Source organism: Dromiciops gliroides, chromosome 5, assembly GCF_019393635.1.
Source record: "Dromiciops gliroides isolate mDroGli1 chromosome 5, mDroGli1.pri, whole genome shotgun sequence".
Taxonomy (NCBI): Eukaryota; Metazoa; Chordata; class Mammalia; order Microbiotheria; family Microbiotheriidae; genus Dromiciops; species Dromiciops gliroides.
In genome coordinates, this window is record NC_057865.1 from 300,910,829 (window position 1) to 300,932,416 (window position 21,588).

The 21,588-nt window shown below is 48.8% G+C and overlaps 1 protein-coding gene across 1 annotated transcript in view; it reads right to left on the reverse strand.

Annotated features, from left to right (window-relative positions):
• TBC1D22A (TBC1 domain family member 22A) overlaps positions 1 to 21,588 on the reverse strand; it is a 268,885-nt gene that overhangs the window by 142,714 nt on the left and 104,583 nt on the right. The window lies entirely within an intron of this gene.

The following is a 21,588-nucleotide window of genomic DNA, read 5'->3' on the forward strand; positions in this document are numbered from 1 at the left end:
TGGCCTGGGCCAGGGCAGTCTGTCCTGGTCCAAAGTGTCCTTTCAATGCCTGGCTGTGCCCACAGTGAGGAAGCACGTGATTAGACACCCCACCCACTGCCTGTCCAAGGCGTGACAGCATCAGGTCAAGTTGAGGCCGGTCTTTGTCACAGCTGCTGTTCTCCTGTGGATTGTTCTGATCAATTATGTCATAGGCATTCTAGCTGTCCACATTGATATCTTAGCCCTGAAGGACTGTAAGCCCCATGAAGGCAGGCGCACACATCTTCAGAACACAGGGCTTGGGACAAACAGTGTACGTCGGTTTCCAAGGCTCTTCCCTGTTAGAAAGGGCACTTTTCTTTTATAAACAGGGAGACTGAGGCTCACCAAGGTAGAGTGCCCAATCGCTCAAAGCTACTAAGTAGTAGAGCTGAGAGCAGACCCCAGGCCACAGGGTCACTTAATCAAGTCACTGGAAAGGACCACAGAGGCAGGCCAGGTCAATCTAAACTAAACCCAGACTGCATCTACAATCTTCACCAGGATCCGGGCAAAGGGCCCTCACTGACCCCCTAGGGGAGTAGCTTCCCTTGGGGAACACTTCCCACTAAGAAGTATTTCCTTACCTAAATGTGCCCTCTGGGGCCAAGACAGACTGGCAAACACAGAAGACAGTGAATTAAGTCCCTACTATTCAGTCATTTCTTGGTAAGGCCTTAGTCCAACTTCCAGTCTCCTCAAGCCACTTGCACCTGGGCTCCACCGAGGCCCTAGACCCATACCTGGGGCAGGGCTTGGGAAGAAGTGTCTAGTGTTTGACCCCCAGACACAGATTCCCAGGCACACTGCACCCAGGGGTGACACATGCAGACAGCTTGGTGGGTGTGCTGCTTAGACTTTCTGAATTGCCCTTTCCCCCTTTTTCTTTGTTTATTCTTTGTTACTAGGGATGGCTTGTTGAATAGGAGAAAGCAAAGGGATGATGGAAGTGAAGCTGACCTAAAAACAAATCAATGAGAACTGAAAACTTAAAAATCCCAACAATTATGGAATGGCTGAACAAAACATGGCCTATGATTGTGATAGAATAGTATATGGCTTTGGGGCAGCTAGGTGGCACAGTGGATAAAGCACTGGCCTTGGATTCAGGAGGGCCTGAGTTCAAATCCAGCCTCAGACTCTTGACACTTAACTAGCTGTGTGACCCTGGGCAAGTCACTTAACCCTCATTAAGTCAACTTAACCCTCATTAACCCTGCAAAAAAAAAAATAGCATATGGCTTGAAGAAATGACAAAAAGACACTTCAGAGAAACCGGGAAGGCCTTTATTAACCGACATAGAGTGAAGTAAGCAGAACCAAGGAGGGAAATGACATAATACTAATACTACTGTAAAAATGGACTACTCTGAAAGAATTAGGAACTTGGAACAATGCACTGACCAAACAGAATGCCAGAGAAGAAGCATGTTATTCAACTCTTAACAGAGGTGAAGGACTCAGGAAGAGGACTGAGAAATATTTTTTGGACGTGGCCAATGTGGGAATTGATTTTGCTTGACTATATATACTTGTTACAAGAGTTTTGTCTGTCTTTCTTTTTCAAGGGCAGAAGAGATGATGGATTTTCATTAATAGAAAAAAATTACATTAAAACCAGAAAAAACTCTTCACCCTTGGTTTAGGTAGAATAATCATTTGCCACATCCAGCTTTTAGCAGATTCATCCTTTCTGGCCTCCAGACTATGAAAAGGGAACCTATAAAATGCATGTTCCTATAACCACTGGTGGTCCATCCTGTCTCCTGGGTGCTCTAAGGGAAATATGCCTATCATGATCACATTAGGGAGGGAGGGAAAGCTCTGTAACAATGAACGCCTCCCCCCAAAGAGAGTGGCCTGCCTTGGGAGACCCTGTTTCCAAGCTGAGACTGGATGACCACCTGGCAGGCAGGCCGAAGACAGAACTTTGGGTGAGATGAGCGAGATGACTCTGACCTCACAGCTTTGACATTCTTAGACGTGTAAGTCCTGTTTTTGCTTAAAATCAGCGCCCAACCTGTCCTGGGTAGACTCTGGTCCGATTCCAAGTACCCTGTCATCTTGCTCCACAAATCAGAAGTGAGGCAGCAGCAAGCACTGTCATTAAGTCAGTATCAAGGAGTGTTTGCTATGCAGTAACCCAGCTCATCCTTCTCACAAGAAGAAGCTGCTTTACTTCACTCCTATTCACTGTATTAAAGGATTGAGATCCCTCATCATTCCTTAATGAGAAAAGTATTACAAGACTTGAGGCTAAGGACTTCATTCTGATGCTGTTTCCAATTAGAAGCGGCTCTCAGAGTCACCAGCCCTTCTGGAAACTGGGAGGAGGAATTTCTGTGCAGAATTCATTCACCTCAACGGGATCCCATTGAAAAGGCAAACTAATTATAAATCATTCATTTCAGTCATCCACTCAATCAATATTGCTTAGGTGTCCACTGAGTGCGAGGCTCTCTGCAGGACACGCTAGCAAACAACATTAAGGAACAAAACAAAATCCCTGCCACAGAAAAAACACCGCCACTACCCTCGTCTAATTACAAATGAGCCTTGTTTCAGAGATAAGCTTATTCCATAACTATCTGCCTTTCTCATTTTCATCATGAATTCAGAAGGAAAGAAGAACAAGTAAGAGGTTCCTCACAATTGGGGAATCATGCACAAACTACTTGAGGCTGGAAACTTGTGGAGAGTAGAGATTGTAATGGCAGTGGCAGCAACTGCTGCTGTTGCTGTTCTGGGAGTTGTCTTTGTATCCCCAGCACACAGTAGGTGCTTACTTTATGCTTGATGAGTGTGGATGACATTCCATTCTGCCTTTCATGTTCACCTCTAGTTTGATTCAAAAGAATTCACAGTAAAGGGAGTATACATAGCAGCAAGAGAAGACTTAGGTGGGCCCCACAGTGAAATGGAAAGACATCCTTTCCTTTGGAAGCAAAGGCTCCAGCACTGGCTCCACCTCTTCCTGCCTCAGTTTCCACAACAGCAAAATCAAGATGTTAGTAAGAGAACCTGCCTCCCAGGACTGTCATGAGGATCAGATTAAATAGTGCATGACAAAAGCACGCAGTAGGCACTAACTACAGAAACGCTTATTCCTCCACTGGCTCGCCCTCCCAGACACCAGCTGTGTGGCCACTGGGACAATGTCAGTTGTCCTCCTTGAAGCCCAGTCAGAAAGCAGCCGTTAAAGAGTTGAACCCTCGGTTCCCTGAGAGTCTTGGAGACATGGAAAGCACTGGAGAATTTCCCAGAAGTGATTCAACCCTCTCTTCCTCCTGGCCAACCTCTGCCCAGCTCAATGCTGCCTGCCCTACAGTGTTGGTCCCTGCTTGTTGGGACACATTCCATGCACCCTGTGCTTCGGCTCCCACTGTTTCTAATGGCCAGAATGTACTACTTCCTGTCTCTGCCAGCTGAGCCCCCACGTCCCCTCCTGCCTGATCCATCACTAACCTCCAGGGTGGTCTCCTGGAGGGGTGCACGCATGCGCGCGCGCGTGCACACACACACACACACACACACACACACACACACACACACACACACACACGCTCACATTTTCTTATAGCACAAACTCTCCCTCACTTGACAGCTACGCAGGTCTCCTTTTGGAGGATCAAAGTGCACTGTGGGCTGGGCTGGCTTACTCATCTGTCTATCTTCCATCAAGTCTATTCCCAAGCCTCCCACTCCCTTCCCTTTTTCTTCCCCACAGACAGCCAACAGACACAGGTTTTGCTGGCGAGGATCACACCTGGAAGAGGCTGGAGAGCATCTTCCTTATTTACCGTCTTCTGCCAACCCCCGCGGCTGTTGAAAAGGAGACTGTTTGCCACGACTAGCCCAGGGCGAGCCCCCCTGCTGCCCCTGAGTCATGGCTGTGGCTCAGGGCCCCTGGCCCATCTTTGGGTACCATGCACCAAAGCTCCATTGGACAAGCTGCCCCCTCCCCAGCCAGGAGCATGGTGGAGGTGAAAACACACCTGCATCTCCAATGAGGCAGCATGGCTGCCACCCTCACATCAAGAGAAACCCCCTTGATTTGCCCTGCCCGCTTTAATGCCTGGGAGGCAACAGCAAGGAACTCATCATCAGGCATAAAAGCGAAGCATCTTGAAATGTCTCCTAAGTGTGGCGCATGCGGCCCCTGTGCAGTGCCAAACAAGGAGGTGGCATCGTGATAAGAAGCTCAACAGCCACTTGAACTCCCTGCTCAGATTCATCATAAAATCAGGGACCACTGCTCCCTTTGGTTTGGGAACAGCTCTTCACAGGTCCAGGCGTGGGCAGAGTGGGCACTGTCCTGGCTGCCGCGTGTGTCCGACAGACCTAGGCTACTCTGGGTGAGAAGTACCCATTTATTTATTTGTTTGTTTGTTTACTTATTTATTTCTATTTATCTACAAGCAAAGATCTCTCGTCCTCTGGTGCTCTTGTTACTGGGCGTTGATTTAGGGTGGGAGAAATGGAGTGTGAGCAAAACACTTCAGTGGACAGCTTCGTTATAAATTGTCTATTACTCCCCTGCACTGGTTAAACAAGCTTCACTCGGAATCACGAAATCACAGGCGCGGAAGGAGTCTCTGGGGGTCAGCTAATCCAGCCCTGCTCTACAGTGCCTGTCCAGACAGCTAATGAGAAGGCGCTGTGAATCTCAATGTGGCAAATTTCTCTTTAACCGACTGTAATTTGGTCAGTGCCCCCCAAATAAAGCTGCATGAGAGTCTCTGTTCTCCATGCCCTCCACCTGGGTCTGCAGAGCAGCTGTGAGCAGGCAGTGAGGACGGGCCTTCAGTCCACCATCAGCGAGCTGGCTCTGTCTGTCTAAAGGGCAGCACAAGGCCCTTCCTGGTGTCCCACTATGCCCACCACGCTGGGCATCTCTCCCACCTGCCCCCCCACCCCCTTCAGCATGTAGTAGTCAGGGTAACGGCCCTGGCTTTTGAGAGCTGTGGGACCTGGGACAGCTGACGGAACCTCCCCAAACTTCCCATTCCTTCCCCATCAAATGAAGACAATGCTCCAACCAGCCCCCTCACAGCAGGATTGCTGGGGGGTAAGTCCTCGGGAACCCACAAACACCAAAGAAATGTTAGTTAAGATCTCACGCTTTCCCTAGGTGCTTCACTAACTGCCTCTAGAAACCCTGTTCACCTTTCCAATCCTCCACAATGCCCCAATGCCTTCCTCCCCTGCCCAAAGCAGTAACACCCTTTCTCTTCCCATATCTCCCATGCTGGAATAGTGCCCTTTATATTGTGCCTGCCCTGTACCTGGTATTGTGCTGGGCAGTGACAAATATCATGTCATTTGCTGCTCACAACAACCAGGGAGGCGATGCTTTTACAAGTGAGGAAACTGAGGCAGACAGCAATTAAGTGTGTGCCCAGGGTCACACGGCTATGAGTATCTGAGGTGGGATTTGAACTCGGGTCTTCCTGAGCACAGGTCTGGCACTCTGGGAGCACTCCTTTTCAGCACCTGCCACAAGCACTGCCCATCACAATTGTCTAGGCCTGCGCAGCTTCAGGAAGGCAGAAGCAGACTCCTAGTCATGCTCCCCAAGGGCCCAATACAACACACTGCCCGGAGCAGATGCTGAGCCACTAGTTCCCTTGAATCCAAGCGCACAGAGGACACTGGGAAGCCATGGAAGCTTCAATGACCAGAGTGAGGGGAGTTTTCTGACCCCTAATCCTATGGCAGAGATTATTTGGATCTGGTCAGAGGCCATCGCATGGACCCCAGGCCCAGCAATAATTCTCAAGTGTAAACCCTCCACCCCATCTCCACCTCCATCTCCACCTCCATCTCCACCTCCACCTCCATCATCACCTTAGCAACAGGGACCTACTTGATTTTGCCCTCTCATCCTCCCAGTTTACTCCCTCATTGGACTGCACAACAAACCTGTGAGCTGAGTAGAAAGGTAATTGCTCATCTAGTTCATATAGAGAGAAACTGTGCCCCCTGACTGATTAATGAGACAAGTGGCTTTAGAACCAAGTCTTAATCCCTCCTGCCCAGTGGTCACCCACTCCCTGCTTAAAGACCAACACTAGTTCCCAAATAGGTCATTCTATTTTGTTTAAAAAAAAAAATACTTCATTTTACTGAACTAAAATCTGTCTCCCTGCAATGTCTTACTTAGCCCTGGTCTTCGTCCCGTCCTCTGGGACGGGCAGAACAAGACTAATCCTTCTGCCAGATGCTTAAAAACAAGGGTCCGGTCACCCTTGAGTTCTGCTCTTCTCTGAGATGAACACTGATCTGTGTACCAGCAGAACTCCCATCAATCAATCTGAAGAGGCGCTGGGAGACCTGGGATGGTCACAAAAACCACCCGAGGGCTAGGGACAGAAAAGAGATGCTCTTCAGAGCAGCCCTGAGGAACGCCAAGCACGAGGACTCCAAGGCTTCCGTAGAAACAGCCCTCCTAGGGGCAGCTAGGTGGCGCAGTGGATAGAGCACCAGCCCTGGAGTCAGGAGGACCTGAGTTCAAATCCGGCCTCAGACACTTGACACTGACTAGCTGTGTGACCCTGGGCAAGTCACTTAACCCCAATTGCCTCACCAAGAAAAAAAAAAAAGATAAAAAAAAGAACGACACCCTCTTGAACACAAATCCAATTAGACTAAAGAAACAGCCCTCCTGAGGCTGGGAGCTAGCCTGAGCACCCTGAACATGCACTGCCCCAAGGCAAGCTGACCACTAATCCTCCTCCTTTTTTCCCTAGCACCACACACCTCCCTTTTTTTGCTCCTGACCTAACTCAGGTAATCTTTTGTTTGTTTGTTTTGTTTTGTTTTTTGGTGGGGCAATGAGGGTTAAGTGATTTGCCCAGGGTCACACAGCTAGTGTTAAGTGTCTGAAGCTGGATTTGAACTCAGGTCCTCCTGAGTCCAAGGCCAGTGCTTTATCTACTGCGCCACCTAGCTGCCCCTCAGGTAATCTTAGAATCTGACATTAGCAGAGTTTGGCTGGACCTCAGTAGGAAGGTGGGGATGGTGGAAGCCAAAGCTCTCATTTACAAAGGACTAATTTATTCTACCTTACAATGGCATCAATACATGGAGGTGATTTGCAAACAATCTCACTGGGTTTCTGCCCCCAGCACATCTGTCAGGTACTGAGCACCATTTTTCATCTTGTCAAAAGGAGCCCTGGACCCGAGGCTGTGGCCCAGGGCTTTCCAATGAGTGTCTGTGTGGGCCCAAGTTAAACTCTGTGCCTCGGTGGGCTGTCAGGCGTGCCACCAAATTTGAGGTAATTGGAGCTGCCTCACTGAGACCCAGCCAATACCGATCTCATTTCATACTTAATTAGAAGAAAGGCTGCAAACTTCACACTTGGTTTAAACGGAAGGCCATGGTAGACAATGCCTACTCCATGAAAAATTGCCACTCAGCAAAGCTCACTTATACTGGGGGCAAGGGGGAATGGGAAGAAGCAGGCGAGCCTAAGATGCCAAGGATGGATCGGAGACTCCGATGTAAGATGGCAGGAGGGGCCTACACACCACCTTCCCCCAAAGTGAGATGAGTAATCTTTCCTTTAGAGCTGAACAGAAAGAAACCAAGGAAGGAAATATTTTCTAAGGACCATATCTATTCTGGCCCCACATAGTGCTGCCCCGCCCCCAATCCTGGCCCCATCCAGTACTGCCACCCCCAAATTCTGGCCCTGCCCAGTACTGCCAGCCCTTCTCTGAGCTCCTCTCATGCCTGGATACACTGGCACCCACTGGGATCTGATCAGCTCTACCACTGGCAGGAGCAGACGGAAAGAAGAGACCACCAAACTGGGTCACAGCAACATACTGATTTTCTTTGTATTGGATAAATCAGGTTTAAATGGCATCGTTTGTTAACCCAACACAAGACACAGGATCAAAGGGTGCACTTGAATCATGCCAGCTGTATGACCTCGGGCAAGGGACTCACCTGCTCTGGGCTTCAGTTTCCTTATCTGAAAAGTCAGGGGGCTGAACAATATCTCGGGTGCTTCTAGGTCTTAGTCTGGGACGCCAGGGTCCATCCGTTCAGCCCTTCTGAAGCAGCAGGGGTCACCCTGGCCATAAACCTTCCTCTGCTTACCAAGTTTCTGCCCATGAGCATCTCTGTACTTGGTGGTACTAGCTCCAAGGACACATACTCTCAACAGAAGCTGTCAGTCAAAGAAAACTTCTATTTCCAGTTGACGTGAAAACAATTCACAATAAACACAAGAGACACCTCCAATGAGGATCCCATGGCCAACATCACTGGAAAAGAAGTTTATTTTCTTTGACCTTTCCCAGTCAACTGCACATTAGTGTGCTTCTAATCAAATACATCAATATGGACTAATTAACCTCCTCTGGCTAAGTCAAAATTAACAAACCACTTTAATAGTGAACTGAGAAATCATAATTGGTATTTTCATTTTTATAAGTCACACACTCTGTAACACTAGACTGCATACTATATTAACATCACATAATTCTACCCCAACATATTATACAACCAATCCTTAATACTGTTATTAGACTCATAAAATATGCTTCCAAAAGGAGAAAAAAATAGCTGTCAAGAAATGCATCTTATTATTCAACTATTAAACTTTCTTAATCATCAATCAGGTTTAATTGCTCCTGACACAAGTTATAAATAGCATTTCTGTGCTTCAATGGAAAGCCTCAAAGATAACCCTTTCCTTGCTTAAAAAAAAAAAAAAAATCAGAGCCCAGTTCTGACATTTCCCAACAGTGCTGGTCTTCTTTTCAGGAAGTTCAATCAAGTGGCCCTCAAAGGAGGAGAGCTTTGGAAGGTTTGGTTACTTAAACACCAGAAACTATGGGAAATGGCCAGGGCTCTGCATAATTGTTCCCTCCCAGGAGCACTGAGCAAGACCCCTGGACGGGGAAGCAGGGGCCATGCCTCAGCCTCCTTCAAGGGCAGCCTTCTGTCCTCAGCCAGGCTGGGTCTGGGGAGACTTGTACACAGTCTGCTGCGGGCTCTGCAACTTGGCAGGTGCTCTCTATACCCCTCAGCCCAAAGAGGGGGTACTGATGCTGTTGATGGTGAGCCCAAACACCTAAGAGCACAGCAGGGCTAACCCATGACCACAGAAGCTTACATTTGCTCTCCCAGGCACACTGCTTTGACACGTCAATGAAAAGGCAACCTCCAGGATTTCCTTTGCCCTAGACGAAGTCAGGAGGACCTGTGGTATTACAAGCACTGAGGGATTCAGCCAAGAGAGAGCCACGGGTAGAGGAGGAAATGAAGTGCCCTGGCTTCTCTGAGAAGCACAACCATGAGCATAACCAAGCAAAGAATGCTCCTGGGTCCTGTGCCAGAGGGAGAGAGTTGGTGCCCGGCGAGGGCACCCGGCCCCACGGTGTGTGAGCTCCCTCGCCTCCAAAAAGGAGGCTACATTTTCAGAAGCCACATAGAAAGGGCAAAGGGTGACCTGAGCAGAGGGACCAGCACAGGACCAAGAGCCTTGGGAGCTGTCCAGGGTACTGACCGAGAGGTGAACACACAGCCAAGAACCAGCCCCACACCAAACTGACTTCCCCCTCAGCTTGCACTTCCCTTGGGCACTTCATGGGCATTTCTTAAGTATCTCCTCTGTGTGCCAGATGCCAGGCTCTGAGCTAGATGATGAGAATGTCACATACACACACAGGAAGGACAGGCCAAACAGAGTCACTTGAGGGAGGCAGGAGGCACTAGCCACTGAATTTTGGAGTAAATGAGGGATTCTGAAAAGCCAAGGTAAGGAGGGAGGGCACTCTTGGCAGGGGGTCAGTCCACAGGCAAAGGCGTGGAGAAAGACTCTGCTACTCTGCTCCTGTCCTCTCCGGACTGGTGTCCAGTCACATCAGATGTTCCGACAAAAGTGGCCTTAGAGCCCCCCATGAACTGAGTGCGCTCCCCCTCCCGAGTCCTCTCCTTTGCACAGGCTGTTCCAGATGCTTCGAGTGCCCTCCTTCCTCACATCAATCTCATAGAAGCCCTGGGTTCCTTCTAACATCACTCAGGCTGTACCTCCCACGTGAGGCCTTGCTTGCACCCCTGCCCCACCAGCAGAAGTGAGCATTTTTTCTCTTGAAATCACCTCACATTTGGTTTCTGGGTAGATGCTGCAAGTAGAAGGAAGCTCAATGAGGGCATTTTATCTTTAGACCTCGTGTACTCAGCACCGAGCCTGGAGCATGCCCTCAAAAATACCCATTGAATCAAACTAGATGGCTTGGTGCTTCAGGTAGGAGAAGAATGCCCCCCAAAAGATCACAGATTTAAAGTGGAAAGGGGAGGTAATCTACCCTGGAGACAATAAGGGGAAACTGAGGTCCAGAAAGCTCAAGGCAGGCAGTCTGCTGCAATTTCTGAAGCCCCCCCATGTGCCTGGCACGGTGCTGAGCACTGTAGCTCCCAAAAGGGGCAAAAGGCAGACCCTGCCCCCAAGCGGCTCTGGGCCAATGGGAGGAGCTTATTTGTCCAGAGTGACCCAGGAAAGAGCGTTTCAAGACAGTTGTCCCTTCTCTAGGGCCCTCCTCATGCTGAGGACAAGCTCAGAAGGCCAGGGCCCAGGCCTAGGAACAGGCTATGGGTCAGCCAACCACAGAGCCAAGAGGCTTTTCCCCTGAAAGTTCCCCACTAGGAGACAGAAATCTTTGTCTATAACAACCCATGAAGAAGCCGAAAATACAAAACGGCCCCGAGGCTGTGAAGCCCCCTCTGCTTCTCTGGTGTCAATGGGGAAGGAAAAAAGCGTGGACACAGCATGCTGAGATTACACTGGGCTGAGATAATCCACACACATTCATTAAACTGTTGGTGCTCTCAATGTGAAACCTCTCCTCACTGACCTAGAAAACAAGAAACTGTTTAGGAGAACTCAACAAAGTCTGCATCAGGAAGCTAATCTACAGATGGCACAAAGCTCAGAGGAACGGCTCACGGCTGACGGACAAAGTCCGGATCCCAGAAGGCCCCATCAGGTGGGCATAATAGAACAAAGCTACTAAATGAAATCTAATGTCAACTAATGCAAAGCCCTGCATTTGTATTCCAAAAGCCAACTTTGTAAGTACAGGATTGGGGCAACAGAAGAATACTTAGTATGAGGAAGGAGGGGAAGATGGCAGCCAAGAAAAATGCAAGTGAGAAGGGCAGAGCATCCAGGAGATCACATGAGGTTCGACCCTCCCTCTGCCCTGACCCTGGTTCTGACAGCTGCCACGTTGGCGGGGGGGAGGGGGGGCTGGTGCCCATTTTCTCATCCAGAAATTGAGGAGCTTGGACCAAGGGAATGGATGGTCACTGACTCACAATGAAGGATCTTTCTATCCACACATGGATTGAATTGAACGGTCATTGAGTCATCTCCAACTGTGATTCTGTGAAATCTGGGGAGCTATTGAGTTCTCACAGCACAGAAGGAGTCAAAAGGAGGGAGACAAAGCTGCTATGTGGGGCATGGAGGGAGGACTGAAGGAAATGGCCGTGCTCAGCCTAGGAAACCAAAGAAATGGGGGTTTGGGGAGCTGTCTCAGTCCTTGAGGGACTCTCATCTGAGAGAAGGGTTTGACCTGCTCTGCTTGGTCCCAGAGCACTGGAGGAAAGGGGCAAAGTGGCAGAGGCAGACTGAGACTCAAAGGAAACACTTCCTAAGAATCAAAGCTAGTCCTCAAGAGGAGTGGGCTGCCCCTCCAGAGGCTGGGCTGCTGGAGTCATTGTGGGCGAATGCCCTGCACAAGCAGGAGGTGGTTCCCAGGCCTCGGCAGCCTCTGCTCCCTCCCTCTCCCCCCACACAGGTCATGAGAAGGTTTGAGGAAGGCCCTGTTCAAAGACAGATAAGTGTCCAGCAAACAGGCGTCCAATACAGTGGGAACTTAGCATCTGTGGGCCTGATGTGAACGAGCACCCCCCCCATTCCTAAGCTGCATGTTCTCAGCCCTCCTGGAGACCTCCCCTCCCCTCACCCCTTTCCGGGCCATTCAGGATCTCTGCTCCATCATCACTTTCCTCGTTCTCCAGCCTCCACCCACCAACACAGGACATTCCACTCCATTACCCCCTTATCCTATCTCCAGCCTTTTACCACATATCACTCCCACCAAACCTCAGTCAGGGAACAGCCCCGTCTTCTTCCTCAGGCCCCACTCCCAAGCCCCTGAATGGCGCTGGAAGAAGGTTCACAGTCATGCTGATGGGGATCGCTCCAAATTCCTGCTCTCTAACCTCACTGCAACCTCACTCTCCTTTTTGTCCTATCTCACTCCCTACAGAGGCAACTCCACCCTTTGTCTTCCCTCCTTGAGGCAGCCCCATTGCTCCTCCTCCCCGTCTGTCCCAACCTAAGACTTCACCTCTCACAATGAGGCTTCTCTCCTCCCCTCACCTCAGTATCATCAAGGAGCGCTGACAGAGTCCAGTCCAAAGAAGGGCAGCTGTAGGAAAGCCCTCTATAAATGGAGGCTTTGGGAGGCCTCTTTGCTCTCCATCCCACCCCCCCACCAGTCAGAGAGGCAGAGGGTACCCTATGCATGGATAAGCCCCAGGTTATAGACCCAGCCTTAGTCTCTGCTCAGCCTCAATCCCAGATCACCAAGTGCCTGTGGCCTATTTCAAACCCGATGTCCCAAAGACATCTTAAATTCAACACAACTGAACTTGCTGACTTTCCCCAAAAGTCCTCCCCTCATCTAAAGCTTCCATTTCCCCAGCGTCTCTGGTTCATAATCACAGTATTTTCCACGACTCCTCCCTCACCCTCAAAGCACAATCAGCTGCCAAATCTCCCCCTTTCTACTATCACAACATCTCCCGTGCCTGATCCCTTCTCCTCTCCCCCCCCCATACACCACCCCCATTAGTTCTGCTCATCGCCTCTCACCTAGATTAAGCAGACTGATCGAGTATATCTGACAAGGTGATGCCCCTTACTTGTTCCATGTCTCATCACCTTGTTTGTCTTGGATGTCCCCCACTTAACCTCAGCCTCAGAGTCTAGCAGCGCAAACACCACCTTCCACAGGAAGTCCCCCCAAATACCTTGTATTTAACTACTCTGTCTAGATTTGTACCGTTACTTGGTATTTAGTCCATGCATACTTACATATATTTAACATTACATGACACGAGCGGCAGCTAGGTGGCGCAGTGGATACAGCACTGGCCCTGGATTCAGGAGGACCTGAATTCAAATTCGGCTTCAGACACCTGACACTAGCTGTGTGACCCTGGGCAAGTCACTTAATCCTCATTGCCCTGCCCCCCAAAAAACAAACAACAAAAATCACATGACACAAGCACACATATACATGCATAATGATATCTACCTTGCCTTACCCCCAATGTCAGCTCCTTGCAGGCAAGTTTCCTTCTCTCTATCTGTATCCCCAGTACCTAGTATATGGTAGGTGCTTCACAATCCCTTACTGACTGACTGACTGATTCACATGCATTGTACACAGAGTATGTGCTGTAAATGTAATGCACAAATGCACTTGATGCTGGAAATTCAACAATTCTCTTATTAAAGGTCCACATCAAATCGGACATCTCTTCATTCTTAAAGGTGTGATAATCGACAAAGTGGAAAGGTTAAGTTCCTCAATTCCAAATTCTATCTTCTCATTCCCCGCAAGTCCAATTCAAGAGAAATTAAAACAATCCATCATATGGGATTTTTATTCTCTACCTCAAAAGAAAAGTCATCCTACTCACTCTCAGCTTTTGTTAACTAGAAAACAAATCGAATTCTCCCATCCACCCTTCCCTGAATACAGTCTTTTCTTTAAAAAATAAAAGCAGAAACAAAAAAAAGACAGTTTCTTCATTCTGCAAATACCTTTTTGAGACAAAGCATCCAGCCAACCTCTGACAAATTCAAAACCAAGGAGTAAAAAGCCTTTAATTGCCAATAACAACATATTTAAAGGTTCAAAGACTTTTAAATGCATTCAATCAGTATCAAATAATTGCTTCCTGCAAAATAAAATGGACCGAAAAGCTGAGGACAGAAAGGGTTCGTTTGTTTTCCACTTTTCCATTAAAACCCTTTCTGGCCTCAGCAAACAAGCACCTTCCCCACGTGACAGCTCCATGCCTCCCAAGTCTCTGCTCGGATTGGGGGGTTGGTTTGAGTTTGGGGCTTTTGCCCTCTGGATCCTCAGTAGGGACCCAAAACTGGTGCCAAGAGGAGGGAACCAGCTGTAAAAAATTAATTATGAATAACTCTAACTAACCTGGGAAAATTATAACAACTGTACTTGTGAAAAGCTATAGGTTTAGAGAAATTATAATTGGGCCATAAGTCCTGCCGCGGTTGCCATTCAAATGTAAAAATATTTTTGAAGACCAGCCCAATTTTGGGGCTAATCTGACTGGAGGACTAATCTGGGGACCTTTGACTGTTCGGCTATCTGACTGCTGTTCATTTAATGTGGGCCGTTTATAAAGTTCCGCCACACTGCTCTACTCCCAAATTGATAAGCACAGGATTAAGAAGCCTCTTAACTAAATAATCAAAGCAGAGTTTATTTATGAGATACTATTGAAAATTAAGAATACAGGGAAATTGGGGGGGCTAGGTGGCGCAGTGGATAAAGCGCCAGCCCTGGATTCAGGAGGACCTGAGTTCAAATCCAGCCTCAGACACTTGACACTTACTGGCTGTGTGACCCTGGGCAAGTCACTTAACCCCCATTGCCCCGCAAAACAAACAAACAACAACAACAACAAAAATTAAAGAAAAAAAAAAGAATACAGGGAAATAAAATGTACAACCTGACTGCATTGCGGCACTTCTCTTTCCACTGGGTCTCTTTGGAACTTCTTGAATACAAAAAGGGCCTTAGTCACCTCTTGCCTCAGGGTATGTACTTTCCCTGCTCAGCTCCTTTCTTCGAACTCTTAATCTTCACTTTCTCCAATCTGTACCCAGGGCAGACCACTTCTGTGCTCTCCACTGCTTCCTGTTCTGTCTTCTCCCGCCTTTGCTCCTAGTCCTGCGTTGCTGTTCATCTCATCCCCCTGTCTCTCCTTTCTAATCTCGTCAGCCACCCTCTTGACCTCTTCTCAGCCCCGTCTCCTTGTCCGAACCGAACCCGAACCTGCTGTCTAACTCCCAGGTCTATATATACCTTTTCTTCTCTCCACTCAAATCTCGGGGCTTCCTGCGCCCCCACACCAAGCTAATCCGCCAGTCAGGGCTTCAGCTGGTGGGGGGGAGGGAGCTGTGCTCAAGCCGCACAGGCCCCAGCACAGGCCCCAGCACAGGCCCCAGCACAGGCCCCAGCACAGGCCCCAGCACAGGCCCCAGCACAGGCCCCAGCACAGGCCCCAGCACAGGCCCCAGCACAGGCCCCAGCACAGGCCACGCCAGAGCCCAGCATCTCTCGGATTCCTCTGCTCAGGTGAGAGGGAGCTGGGGCTTTTTCCCCCCCAGCTGTCTGACCTGGCGTTTTGTACAGCCCACGGGGCTTTTTGGCTCAGCTGAAGCTGAGGAGGAGGGGCAGAGACCCTGAGGGTCTAAGGCTTTCTAATCTCAGCCTAAAGATAGGGTCCCCAAATCAAAATAAATTTCCACACAGCCTTTTTCATTGCCTTCCAGCCCGGGGCTTCAGCCAGTTCTTCTCCACCTCAGGAAGATGGGGCCCCTAAATTAGGCCCAGCTCTGGAGACCCCAGAGCAGTGAGACCAAGGCCGGCCACATGGCCCCCTCATTCCAGAGCACACCTCTCTCCTCATCATTCATTCACTGTCATGAGTTTTCTCTGCTTCAGAGTTCTTAGACTGACACCTGCAGAAGGGCTCCAGCCTAGACCAGCCCTTTCTCCTGCTGCCCCCTTGACTCCTACTCCATTCCTCAACCAGTTCCCATGGCCCAACATCTGCCCAGATGTGGTGAATGTACCTTTCAGTGAAGTCTCTCTCTATTCTCACAGACCAGCCAGCTCCTATACCTCATGAAGAAATTCATTTGTCCTCATCTACAACTCTGAAACAAAGTTATCTTTGACAAACAATTCATTTTTCCTAGTAATTCATTCACCCTAAAGGAAGAATTTCCTAAGTAATTAAATTGATTTTTTATCTCTATTTAGGACACGCATGCACTTAGAAGAGCAAAGTAATAAATAGTCCATTTTCTCAGCAAGGACACCTTCGAGAAGCCGGCAGTCTAAGGGTTATGGGGAGATACACGGCAGGAAGAGATTGCTAAGATAAGTCTTGGTGGACTCCAAAGCCCGGCTCGAGTCATCTTTCTTTCTAATTGACATATGCTGTATACATTATATTCTGAAGGATTTCTTGGGCCATTTCTGCATCCAAAAAAGCTGTTTAATATTTATGGACCTTAACTCCTTCTTGCAAACTATTCAATTCTCATTATTAAAGAGAGAACATAGATGCATGATGTTCATAACACATCCAAACAGCCTCCAGACTGTGCCCCCAGAAGTTCTGAAAAGGGACCAAAAACTGCATGAGATTCTCCATCACTTTGGGTCAGACTGTTCTTCTTTAATCCCTCTCCCTCTGAAAAGCACCAAGGCATTCTTAACAAGTGAATAACACACAAAACTAAGTTTTCTAAACCACACAAAGTAGAAGAGAGCTTGACGCCTTTGGGAGGCAGAGTGAAGGGGCTTGGGTGGAGCCTTATGAGCTATTTAAACAATGAAGAAAGGACAGGATCACGGTGGAGATGGGGGAATGGCAGAGAAGGGGAATCCCCGAGCCCAACATGAGAACCATGCTCGCACAGGATGTCCCCAGAGCTCCATTCCTTCTCCTCAGAGGCAGGGATCACGGGGGCAGGGTGAGACCTTACACAGCATGTCACGTGTGATCGAAGCTTTGCTGAGTACTGCTGACCTGGGGGTTTTCCCCTCCTGTTTCTTCTATGTGACAGTCAAGTACTTCTCGGGCATCAAGGCATGTGGCGTGGGAGATCATTCCAACAGGAGGTGACACAAGAATTAGACTGATCAAGGATTTGATTTTAATGTTTTTTTAAAAGAGCGAGTGTCTCCTTTCTGGAGGCCTTGACGCCCCCTTCTGAGGGGGCGCTCTGCAGGGGATTCAGGATGGCACAGTGAATTCTGACTGAGACAACTGCTACGGCTCTCTCCAATACCTGAGACTCTTCAATACCTCCACCATCCAAATTCCCAGAGAAACATGCACTCAGGAAGAAAAGAGATGAGAATGATGCAGGAGATGAAGCTCAACCATCTGGCCCCAGCAGATCTCGCCAGGCTCTCCAGCTGAGATGACATGTGAACCCAGGCCCCCCGATGTAAAATGCGGCACCTTTTCCCGGTGCCGTATGCCCCTCTGTGCTATAGGTGATCTTCACCCACAAAGCCAGCTTGGTGTCCAGTGAGGACAGCCCCATTCCAGTGGTGCTGCAGGTGTGACCACATCTCACTGTTTCTACCATCCAGCTCTCTCTCTCTCCACTCAAGGGCTGTCTAGAGGTCAGCTCGTTAGCACCTCTCCCTTGGACAGGGCACCCAAAGGGTTCTAGCTGAAGCACAGCTCTGACCTATCTCCCTGCTGTGTTTCCTCAGTGCCCCTATAAACACGCCCCCCTCACAGTCTGCCCTCTCCCTGCCCTCTCAGCCTCGACCCACGCCACTCCCCTTATAGCTATTCCCAAATTTTGACGCTCATCTCCCACACTGGAGGGCTCTTAATTGGCCTCCCAAGTAGGCTTCTCGTGCTTGGATGGCCCTGGCACCTCCTCTCAGAATCCCTGCTGCCTTCAAGGCCAAGTGTGGGCGTCCTCTCCCATGCAAAGCCTTTGTGGACCCTGCCATTTTTTACAGGCTCTCCCTCCTCCATTTACTTTGCCTTGGAATTGTTTCTGTATACAGACACTCTCCCAACAGAAGGGAAGCTCACTGAGGGCAAGAACCGTTGGGTTGGGCTGGGGTTCCTCCAGATGCCCAATCCAAGACAGGTCCTTCCTTCGAGCTGATATGGGCTTCATGAATCTGCTGAAATGGCCAAATTTCTCAGCCAGATCAGCCTTTACATTCCAGCTTTGCTTGAGGAGGGGGTTAATCTTGGAGACTATTTTAGGTGCTCATCCAAAGAGATGATAAACAAAAATGAGATGCTAAGGAAGACTAGGAGCAAAGGTAAATGCAGGCCTGCTCCCACTGTCTAATGAAGAGACTGGCTGCCCACTGCACAGATGATCACGGCATGTTAAACTTCCAGCCTAAGTGCACCAAATGTCCTCTTTCCCAAAACATGCATAATGCTTTCATGGACAAGAGAATCTTCTCTGTCACTAGGACAGAAAAAGCAAACAATGGGAACATCTTCTCCATCAGAGAGGAAATGAATGAAGAGCAAACACAGACAGTTACAAGAAAAGCTTTAGAAAAGTCTCATTTATCAAGTTGATCACCTTAGAGCTTGTCCCTCCTTCCCTGTCTAATTTACGGCCTCTGCAAGTCCATGAGCTTCAGCTCAGCCGGAGCTGTCCTTGGTCCCTACAGCGCAGGTGGGTTGACTCACCTCCCACAGCACTCCACAGGATGCCCCTCTTCACTGACCGAAGGCCAAGATACTCCTCTCAGGAAAAAATCTATTTTAGGCCAATGACTGACTGACCAGAATATGAAGACAAATATTTCTTCAGTATTAGGCCAGAGACAGGGCCCATTCCAACCATTTTCCATATTCACCTTTAAAAGTAACTTACTATTAAGAAAAAAAAAATCCCAGACACAACCTGGTATCAATTAGAGCTGCTTCAAGGCAGAGGCTCAAACGTCACATTCCATAGGGATCCCTTCAAAGTAGAGTCTGAGGCAGACACCCCATGAAAGACACTAGCAGCCACTTGCCCTGGAGAACTAGTCAAAATGGGTCCTCCATTTCCACCAAGAAAACGGCCCTCTGCTAAAATGTTTCTTGCTTTTCCATCCAAAACCGTGTTGGTGCTCATCAAAGAGATTCTGGAACTGCCACTGTGGGACGTTAAGCCAATTAGGGTTGTCTCAAGTGTCCTCTCATTCCTTTTCCAGCAAAATGCTACAAGAGAGCACAGAACTAAACAGGTTAGAAGAGATTACCAGGGGCAGCTAGGTGGCACAGTGGATAAAGCACTGACCCTGGATTCAGGAGGACCTGAGTTCCAATCCAGCCTCAGACACTTGACACCTTTACTAGCTGTGTGACCCTGGGCAAGTCACTTAACCCTCATTGCCCTGCGAGGGGGGGGGGTGGTAGGTAGGTTACCAAAATCCTCCAACCCAGCACCCAACCCGGGAAGCCTCACTGTGATACCCTAACCAGGCTCATCTTATGTCTGCCTGAGCATGGCCAAAGACAGGCAGCTCGCTAGCTCACAAAAGCCCTCCAGAAGAAGCACCTGCTTGGAGGTCAGCTCGGCCTCCCAGTAACACCCATTTACTGGCACTGGCTGAGGCAGCTCCCTGGAGCTCCCCCGCCTTCGGGTGACGCCAGTGGCATCACCGTCACTGCCTTATGTGAAGATTGCTATTTCATTGTATTAACTACGCTCTGTGCCCTGGTGTGCCAAAACTGGAGGCCCAGGTGTGTTACCAAGCTTCCTTCCCGGTTACTCTCTGCAGTGAATGCTGGGCAGTCTTCTCCACTCCTCTCACTTGCCCACAGCTAGCCTGGATCAAGGCATTTCTCTCTCTCCCCCTCGAGGCTCAGCAGGAAGCCCTCTTGGTGTGGTTCCCAAGCCTGAGAGGAAACACATCATCCCAGGTCCTAGTGAAGGGGCGCTGGCCTTCTATCTTCTGCCCTCATTCTAGTGCCCCAGGCCACAAGGTCACATTCTCTTCAGTGATGCCGCCTGCCGTCCCACACTTACTTCACCTTCCTTTTTCTCCTCCATTCTGCCTGAGAAAACACTGTCACACCAGTGGTGCCTCCAGCGCTTCCCAAGGGCTCCAGACCAGAGCTCCAAAGGCACTGGAGGCTCCCATAAGGGCCCTCGGTTCCCGTGGATCGGTGGGAGAGGGGAGCTCTATTGGTCGGATGAGCCTCAGCATCTTCAACATCTACTCCGCCCTCCTATTCATCATGACAGGTGGACAGGTTGCAACATCTGGGACCCCTCAGTGGCTCTGTCACCAACTTCAAGAACTACTACAAAACCTAAATTAATTTGAATCTTGCTGAATGACATTTTGGGGATAAAATGAGAAAATAAAACACAAGACGTCAAAAATGAACCAAACCATGGATTGATTCAGATGTCGGCTTCCTTGGAGGCAGTCTACCGTCAGCCTTATTTCCTGCCCTTTGTAGGCCTGTTCTCCCACAGAATGAAATCTGAAATTCAAAGAGAGGACAAAGGAAGAACCGTGCAACATTTACTAGAGTTCAGTGGCGTTTGTTCTTTCCCACTGAGGCAGGAATGGATCCATGACATGCCTGAGGTCACCCACTAGTGACAAGCCAAGACAGGTCTCTGCTCCAAAGCCACAACTACTCCCAACGCCTCATGGCTGCCTTGACTAGGCCTCAGTATCCTGAAAATTCAGCTATCCAAAATACCACCTTCCTCATGCATTCTGAATAGCTGAAGCTTACTGGAAAGAGATCCAGCAAGGCATGGAGATGAAGTTAGCAAAGTACAGGAAGACAAGCGAGTCTTATCCCCGTCCATTTGGACAAACGAGAAAACTGAACAGCATAATGAAAGACAGAATTCACTTTCTCAGCTATCATTCACATATGAGAACATGCAGCTCTGCAGAAAGCCAAGGTCAAGATGGGAAAGCCATCCATCGTAAGAAATCAGTCACCTAGTGGAGAGACTAATGTATTTTATACAGATTTTAAAAAACGCTACCTACATACATTTCACTTGGTTCTGAATAATGCAATCCACCCACACGCAGAGGGGACAAGAAGCCATTTAAGGCAAATCAGAAAACCCATCTCATAGAATGTCCATTGTATCGTCTCAATTCTTTTCTTCTGCTGGACAATTAGTAACACAGTCATGTGCTCCCGGTCCCATCCTGCCGAGATCCAGGCAGGGCATTAACGACCACTTGGGTCTTGCAATGTAAGTTGGTGGTAAAGTAGTTAAGACCGACTTATTTACCACATTAATTAAATGGTCTATTTAACATGGAATATCAATTCTCTAATCACATCTCAGCTGAATTTCTTATTTCAATTAACAACTCCAAAGTCTACCAACAGAGATCCTACTGGTCTAGATCGTTAAGAACATTTTCATTATCTGTCAAACGAGGGAGCGAGCTGCAGAAAGTGCAGAGGCTCTCAGGAGTAGCCTCTACCCTACTTAAGAGATGATGAGGGAGAAAGCAGCAGTGGTTCTCATTAGTTGCCTAGCAATGAAAAGCCCTCCTCCGAGGAAGCAAGGAGTGGAAACAAAGTGAGAGGTGGTGCAGGGAAGAGGATTCCAGCCACTCGAGGGGAATCTGTCCTCTATTAAATGTAATCAATCTGGTTTATGACAGGAACGACAACTGGACGCCACACGGAAATCAAACTGGTAAAACAACGAGAGCACAACCACACTTG